This window comes from Notolepis coatsorum (genome assembly GCF_963971535.1).
Source record: "Notolepis coatsorum genome assembly, chromosome: 1".
Taxonomy (NCBI): domain Eukaryota; kingdom Metazoa; phylum Chordata; class Actinopteri; order Aulopiformes; family Paralepididae; genus Notolepis; species Notolepis coatsorum.
In genome coordinates this window covers 186,786,917-186,794,115 of record NC_140165.1, presented here as the reverse complement: position 1 = coordinate 186,794,115, position 7,199 = coordinate 186,786,917, and the positions used below count along the sequence as shown (strand labels likewise).

Here is a 7,199-nt window from a genome sequence, read left to right as displayed (position 1 = left end):
GTGTGTCAGTGGAAGAGTGTTGTTTGGCTATCGGCGCTGTCGTGGGATATGCGAGTGTTAAGTCAGCTTCTAGGATGAATAGAGCAGTTGTCATTTTTCTTGATTCTACCGTTAAAGTGAATCAGATGGTGGTAAGTGGAGTGGTGATTCGGGAGACGCTTACTACCGTGTTTCCACTCGTCACCCCCCCGAACCCAGCTAAACGTGTTATAATTTCGAATGTCCCTCCGTTTTTGAAAGATTTACTTTTGGAGAAAGAGCTGTCAAGACATGGGCAGTTAGTTTCACCGATTACAATGTTCTCTCTCAGGGGTACCTCTCGACACGTTAAACATGTTGTGTCTTTTAGGAGACAAGTACATATGATTCTGAAGAAGAAAGATGAGGAACTGAGTTTAGTTTTCAAATTCAGGCTGGACGATTTTGACTACGACATTCATGTGAGCTCAGGCAGAATGAAGTGTGGGGAAGAGGGTCATTTGATTCTTGTGTGCCCAGCGAAAATGGGTGAACAGCCGACTGCTGGCGCTGAGGCTACAAAGACAGCAGATAGCAGTCAGACAGCAGCGAATAAGCCTTCGGCAGCTGCCCGCACTGCAGCGAGTAAACCTACTGTGGCCACACGCACAGCAGCGGAAACAAGTGTGAGAGGCCAGTTGCAATTATTGCAAAAGCACAGGTACACAGTGGAGAGAGTGGGGAAAATGTTGTGCAGGCTCAAAGCGTCAGCACTATTCAGGGGAATCTGCTAATTGATTTGAACAGTGATATTCAGGTCGAAGTGAGAGAGGATTTGGAGAGTACAGCAACCAGGATAGCGGAGTCTGTACTGGTTGAGGAAGATGAGACAGAGATGGAGTTTTCGAAAGTTGTACGGAAGAGGAAAAGCAGGGCTACTTCAAGGGTTACTGGCGGGCAGGACGCGAAGGCAGCAAGGAAGGAGCAGAGCCCCGCCCCCTCTCAAACAAGGAAAAGCACAAGAAATAAAGGACAGGCCGCACAGTCACAGAACAGTAGTAGTAGCAGTGAGGAAGAGGAGGATGAGCTCTTGAGCGATTTATCACAGCCTGAGTTCAGATAAAAACCTTTTTGAAAAATACAAAAGGTAAATCTGTTAAATTAGAGGATTTTTTGGCGTAGCGGAGATTGTGCTCGTTACCAATGCAAGAGGCTGCGGTCTCGACTCCCGGAGAGTCAGCATTGCCTTGGCTTGGGCTGATCGCTATACTAACTCGTTTGGCTGAGTTAGGGGGAGGGAAGCCGTGGGTGGGTCCTGGGCGTTGTGGACAGCGACCCCTACAGTTCGGTCAGGGCGCCTGCACAGCGAGGGTAGGATCTGGAGAAAGGTAGTGTGACCTTCCACACGTTACACTCTCCCGGTGAGAATCTGCGCTGCCAGGCTGGCTGCCGGCTGGGTGCCGGCTGGCTGCACATGTATCGGAGGAAAGCATGTGACAGTCTCCGGCCTCCCGGACCAACAGTAGGGGGGGGGGGGGGGGGGGGGGTGCGCAACAACCAGGAAGGGGGTTGGGAATTGGCATAACAACTAACAGTGGGATGGGAAAAAAATCAGAAAAAGGAGGGGGAAAAATATAATAAAAATAAAATAAAAAGAATAATAATTAGAGGAATCTTTCCCTGATTTAAGGAAGTTTCACGATTCTGTCACAATACACATGAGGAGTGGGGAGGAGGCAGGGCAACCTTTTTTCTCTCACCAAGAGGGATTCCGCTTAAAGAAAATATCATCAAAAGTCAGAGCAAAAATCAATGAGGAGGCTGTTCGTGCTGATGATATATAGGCCTAATGTGTTTTTTGCTATTGTTTGGTTGCTGCTGTGCATATTAAACATGTGTGACTTTAAACTGGGGTCTTTAAATGTTAATGGTGCTAGAGAAGATGGTAAGAGAGCTGCCCTGTACAGCCTGATCAGGGACAAGAAGCTAAATGTTACTTTTCTTCAGGAAACTCACAGCACGGTTGAAAATGAATCTGACTGGAAGAGGGAGTGGGGTGGGGGAGCTTTCTAAGTTGGCATTCTTTTTTCTAGGGATTTTCTACCTGCTTCATGTGTTGTTGATGAGATCATTCCAGGCAGGTTGCTTAAACTCTGTGCTGTATTTGAAAATGTAAAGATGTGTTTTGTAAATGTATACGCTCCAACAGTGGGGTTGGAAAGGTTATTGTTTTTGGATGAGTTAAAAAATACTCTTAGTGCTTGTAGTGGTGAGGAGTATCTGTTTGTGGGTGGTGATTTTAACTGCACTGAAGATCCTGTGTTAGACAGGAATCATCAGGAGCCGCATGACTGCACTGAAGATCCTGTGTTAGACAGGAATCATCAGGAGCCGCATGACTGCACTGAAGATCCTGTGTTAGACAGGAATCATCAGGAGCCGCATGCGGCTTCTAAAGCCTGTCTTATATGACTGGTTGAAACCCTTGAACTCTGTGATATTTGGAGATATCTCCACATTAATGAGCGGCAGTATACCTGGGCTCATTCCAGGGATAATTATTTATCGTTAGCCAGGCTTGATCGTTTGTATTGTTTTGAACATCACATGAGTGTGGTCACAAGCTGTTCCATAAGTCCGGTGGGTTTCTCTGACCACTCCCTTGTGCAGTGTTCCATTTTTATAAAAAATGTTAAGTGTAAAAGTGCATATTGGCACATTAATGTCTCTCTGTTGTCTGACAATGGTTTTAAGGATGCTTTTAGTTCTTTTTGGGCTGACTATAGGCAAACTAAATGTGACTTTAGTTCACTGCAACAGTGGTGGGATGTAGGTAAAATACATATAAAACAGCTTTGCCTACAGTACACTCTCAATGTTACAAGAGACATGGCCAGATCTATGAGAGCTCTGGAGAGAGAAGTGATGGAGATGCAGGAGTTGGCAGGCTCCACTGGAGAAAGAGAACATATTGAAGTTTTCAAAAAGGAAAAAATCAGCTCTGTCTGACCTGCTGGGTATCTCTGCTAGGGGCGCTCTGGTTAGATCCCGTTTTCAAAACGTGGTCCAGATGGATGCTCCGTCTCACTTTTTCTTTGGTTTGGAGAGCAAGAATGGCCAAAAGAGGCTGCTACACTCTCTGAGGTCAGACACTGGGCAGATGCTGCATGAGACAGCCGACCTCCGTCAGTGTGCGATTGGTTTTTACAAAGAGCTCTATAGAACTGAGTACCAAGAAGAGCCGGAGGTGGCACCGTCCTTCTTTGAGGGCCTCCCTAGAGTCTCAGCTGAGGACGGCGCAGAGCTGGAAGCACAGCTGTCAGGCCAAGAGCTGCTAGAGGCTTCGCAGAGCATGCAGAGTGGGAAGGCGCCTGGGATTAGGGCTGGGCGATATGACGATATTATATAAATATCGGGTACAGTTCATTAACGATACACTTTTTCAACGTATCGTGGATATTGTGATGTTTTGCCCAAGAGGATTGTGTCGCGTCAATCTGTCCACACGTTACTCGTTCATATCTCAGCCTGTGCTGAGATATGCCCATTCCGCGGTCTGTTAATAAAGTTTTCAATCAGACAGATGTATGGAAAGGCTTTTATTATAACATTCGTTGTAGTAAAATCATTATGCCTCATTTAGTCATCCTGTGAAGCACTGGTCTCCTACTCGACGGCCGTGGGGAGCTAACGTTAGTAGCTTTGTTGATGTTCAGCACACGGGACATTCAGGAAGTCAAAAACTCATAACGCTTGCCGATTGGTGCTAAGAACAGCAGGGCGGGTGCAAGCGGTGTGACGTCATTGGCAGACTCGACTGTCAATCAAAATGATTATGTTTCAGTCAGAATGAATGAATGAAAACTGTATTAAAAGGTTGCAGAATGGGTACAATACAGTACAGGAGGATGAAGACCAGAAAAAGACTTTCGGCTTTTTTACATAAGGGTCCTCCATTTTCAATTCATCAAAACATTTAGAGACATACATATATACAGTAGTTTCATAAAAATGCTAAAATGCTATTTATTGATTGATTGATTTAAAACTTTAACATATTGCAGAATGGGTACAGTACAGCTCAATACATACAATTGTTAAGGGGATGCAGACCAGAGAAAGACTTTCGGCTTTTTTACATCAGGGTCCCCCATTTTCAATTCATCATATTTCATATCTAAATCATATAATATCTCGTATGCAATATATAATCTAATAATCTAAATCTAATATAAAAATGCTAAATGCATGGGTATTTTATTTTGTCTTTAATGTTAGCTTGCAAACTCAAATACTGTCTTGGTAAGCCTCATAATGAATTGTTTGGGGTAAAAAAGAAAAACATCGTGATGTGTATCGTGTATCGCCGAAAGGTCAGAAAATATCGTGATATCATATTTAGGCCATATCGCCCAGCCCTACCTGGGATAGACGGTCTCCCGGTTGATTTTTATAAGTCTCTCTGGTCTGTGATTGGTGAGGATCTTTTGAGTGTCCTCTGTGATAGTCTGAGAAAGGGGAGGGCTGCCTCTGAGCTGTAGGAGAACGGTCATCACTCTCCTGCCCAAGAAGGGAGACTTACAGAACATCAGGAACTGGCATCCAGTGTCTTTACTCTGCTCAGATTATAAAGTGCTCTCAAAGGTACTGGCAATGAGACTGAGGAAGGTGATGGAGCAGGTAATACATGTGGACCAAACCTACTGTGTGCCCAGCAGGTTGATATCTGACAACATTATGTTGATTCGAGACATTTTGGACCTCTCTGGTGTTTTGGGTTGTGAACTTGGTCTGATTTCTCTAGATCAAGAAAAGGCTTTTGACAGAGTTGAACATCAATACCTGTGGAAAGCAATGCAGGCTTTTGGTTTCAGCTCTGGACTTATAGCTATGATCCAGGTCTTGTACAGAGACATTGAGAGTGTACTTAAGATTAACGGTGGTTTAAGTGCACCTTTTGAGGTTCAGAGGGGAGTCCGACAGGGCTGTTCTTTATCAGGAATGTTGTACTGTCTGGCCATAGAGCCGCTGTTACACAGATTGAGGACTCATTTGTCGGGTTTTTCTTTTCCGGGTTGTGACATAAAATTCAAACTGTCTGCATATGCTGATGATGTCATGATTATGGTAAAGTCCCAGCACGACATTAACATTGTACAATCAACTGTGATGGCTTTTAGTACTCTCTCCTCTGCTAGGGTGAACTGGCAGAAGAGTGAGGCCTTAGCAGTGGGTAAAGGGCCAATTGATTTGATTGACTTGTGCTACCTGGAGGCCTGACATGGAAGAGGGGAGGCCTAAAGTACTTGGGGATTTATCTTGGGGATGAGGTATTTTCTTCCAAGAATTGGGACGGTGTGGTAGAGCAAGTGGAGGGCCGGCTGAAGCGATGGAAATGGATTCTTCCGAAACTGTCGCTGAAAGGTCAGATCCTTATTATCAACAATCTTGTGTCCTCCATGCTGTGGCATCGGCTAGCGTGTACGGACCCGCCGCTGAACCTGCTGTCTAAAGTGCAGGGGTTGATGGTGGACTTCTTCTGGGACCGGTTGCACTGGGTCCTGCAGAGTGTCCCTTTCCTGCCCAAGGAGGAAGGGGGACAGGGGCTTGTCAACTTGGCAAGTAGGGGAGCTGCGTTCAGGCTCTGTTTCATTCAGAGACTCCTGATGGGATCGGCTGATCTGGTCTGGAGACCTGTGGCCCGAGCCATACTGGAGCGGTGTGGTGGGCTAAGTCTGGCTGAGCCAATGTTCCTCATGGATTTGAAGGGATGTACAATGAAAAACCTGCCCCATTTCTACAAGGGACTGTTAACAGTGTGGGGCTTGTTTACGAAAGAGAGACTGAAGGACGGTGGCTCTTTGTACTGGCTTCTGAGGGAGCCGGTGGTTTATGGGACTCGTTTTCAGGGTGGGGCCGAGTCAGCGCTGAGGCAAAGGCTGTGTGAGGCGAAGATCTTCACGTTGGGCAATGTGCTGGAGGTGTGCGGTCCCCTTTTTGATAATGCTGCCGGTCTGGCCTCACAGCTGGGCACAAGGTCTGTCAGGGTGATGGGCCGCCTATTGGGAGGCTGGAAACAGCAGCTGACTGATAATGAACTGGAAATGTGTGTTGATTATTGTAATGGTCAGTTATTGCCTGCTGTAAATGATTCTTTTCCTGAGGTGAAACTTAGCCCTATTTTTAAATGTGATGGTTGTCTGTTAGAGGTGAGCAGTGCTGCTGATTGCAGGCTGAGCACCATGGTGGGCAAAGCTATGTATTACCTGTGTGTTGCATTCATTCATTTATTTGCATTTATTTTAAATGTGTTGGACCTTATGGTGTTCTTGTTTTGTTCTTGACTTATTGTTATGTTTCTTCTTGACTTGTTTAAAGAAGACGTGTCCGGCCCATGGGGACATTAACGTGTATTGTCGGGCCTTACAAATAAATTTGATTTGATTTGTTAAAAGTGTTGAACCAAAACAGGCTGAAGGATAGGGTTGACACTCCATGGAGAGCTCATCTGGGCCTGCAGGAGGCTCAGAGGCCTGAGTGGAGAGCACTATACAAACCACCGTTAACTAAAAAAAGTTGGGGATTTACAGTGGAGAATTTTACATGGTGCAGTTGCTGTGAACGCTTTTGTCTCTGATTAATTATGATGTTGAAGACACCTGTCCTTTCTGCACAGAGAGGGAAACAGTTTTTCACTGTCTTTTAAAGTGTGACAGGCTCTTGGTTTTTTTTCAGTTCCTGACCCGCATTTTTGTGATGTTTGATGAACATCTTACTCCAGTTTATTTTGGGGTACAGGTACAGCAGGAAGAGGAGGTTAAAGTGTCAGCTTTTCAACTTCCTGCTGGGTCAGGCAAAAATTGCCATTTATCTAAGCAGGAGGAAAAAGATTGAGGATTCGGTGCTGGTAGATACCACTATCTTGTTTAGATGTATGGTACAGGCAAGGTTGCGGACAGATTTTTATTTTTACCAGTTGACCAGCAATGTAGCAGAGTTTGAGATGATATGGTGTTACAAGTGGGTGTTGTGTACAGTTGTGGAGGGGTTTGAGTTGGTTTTTGGCTTTGTTCTGATGTGAAGTTTGTCTTTTATTTTTCTTGATTTGATTTGCTGTTCTGTGTTTTGCATTATACATTCTGATGTATTGTTGATTGCTGAGTGAGAAAATAAAGTTGTGTTTAAAAATCTCTCTCTTTCTCTCTCTCTCTCACCTGTCTCTCTCTCTCTCTCACCTGTCT

The 7,199-nt window shown here is 45.0% G+C and overlaps 1 protein-coding gene across 1 annotated transcript in view; it reads right to left on the bottom strand.

Moving 5' to 3' along the window:
• arap1 (ArfGAP with RhoGAP domain, ankyrin repeat and PH domain 1) overlaps window positions 1-7,199 on the bottom strand; it is a 283,086-nt gene that overhangs the window by 41,773 nt on the left and 234,114 nt on the right.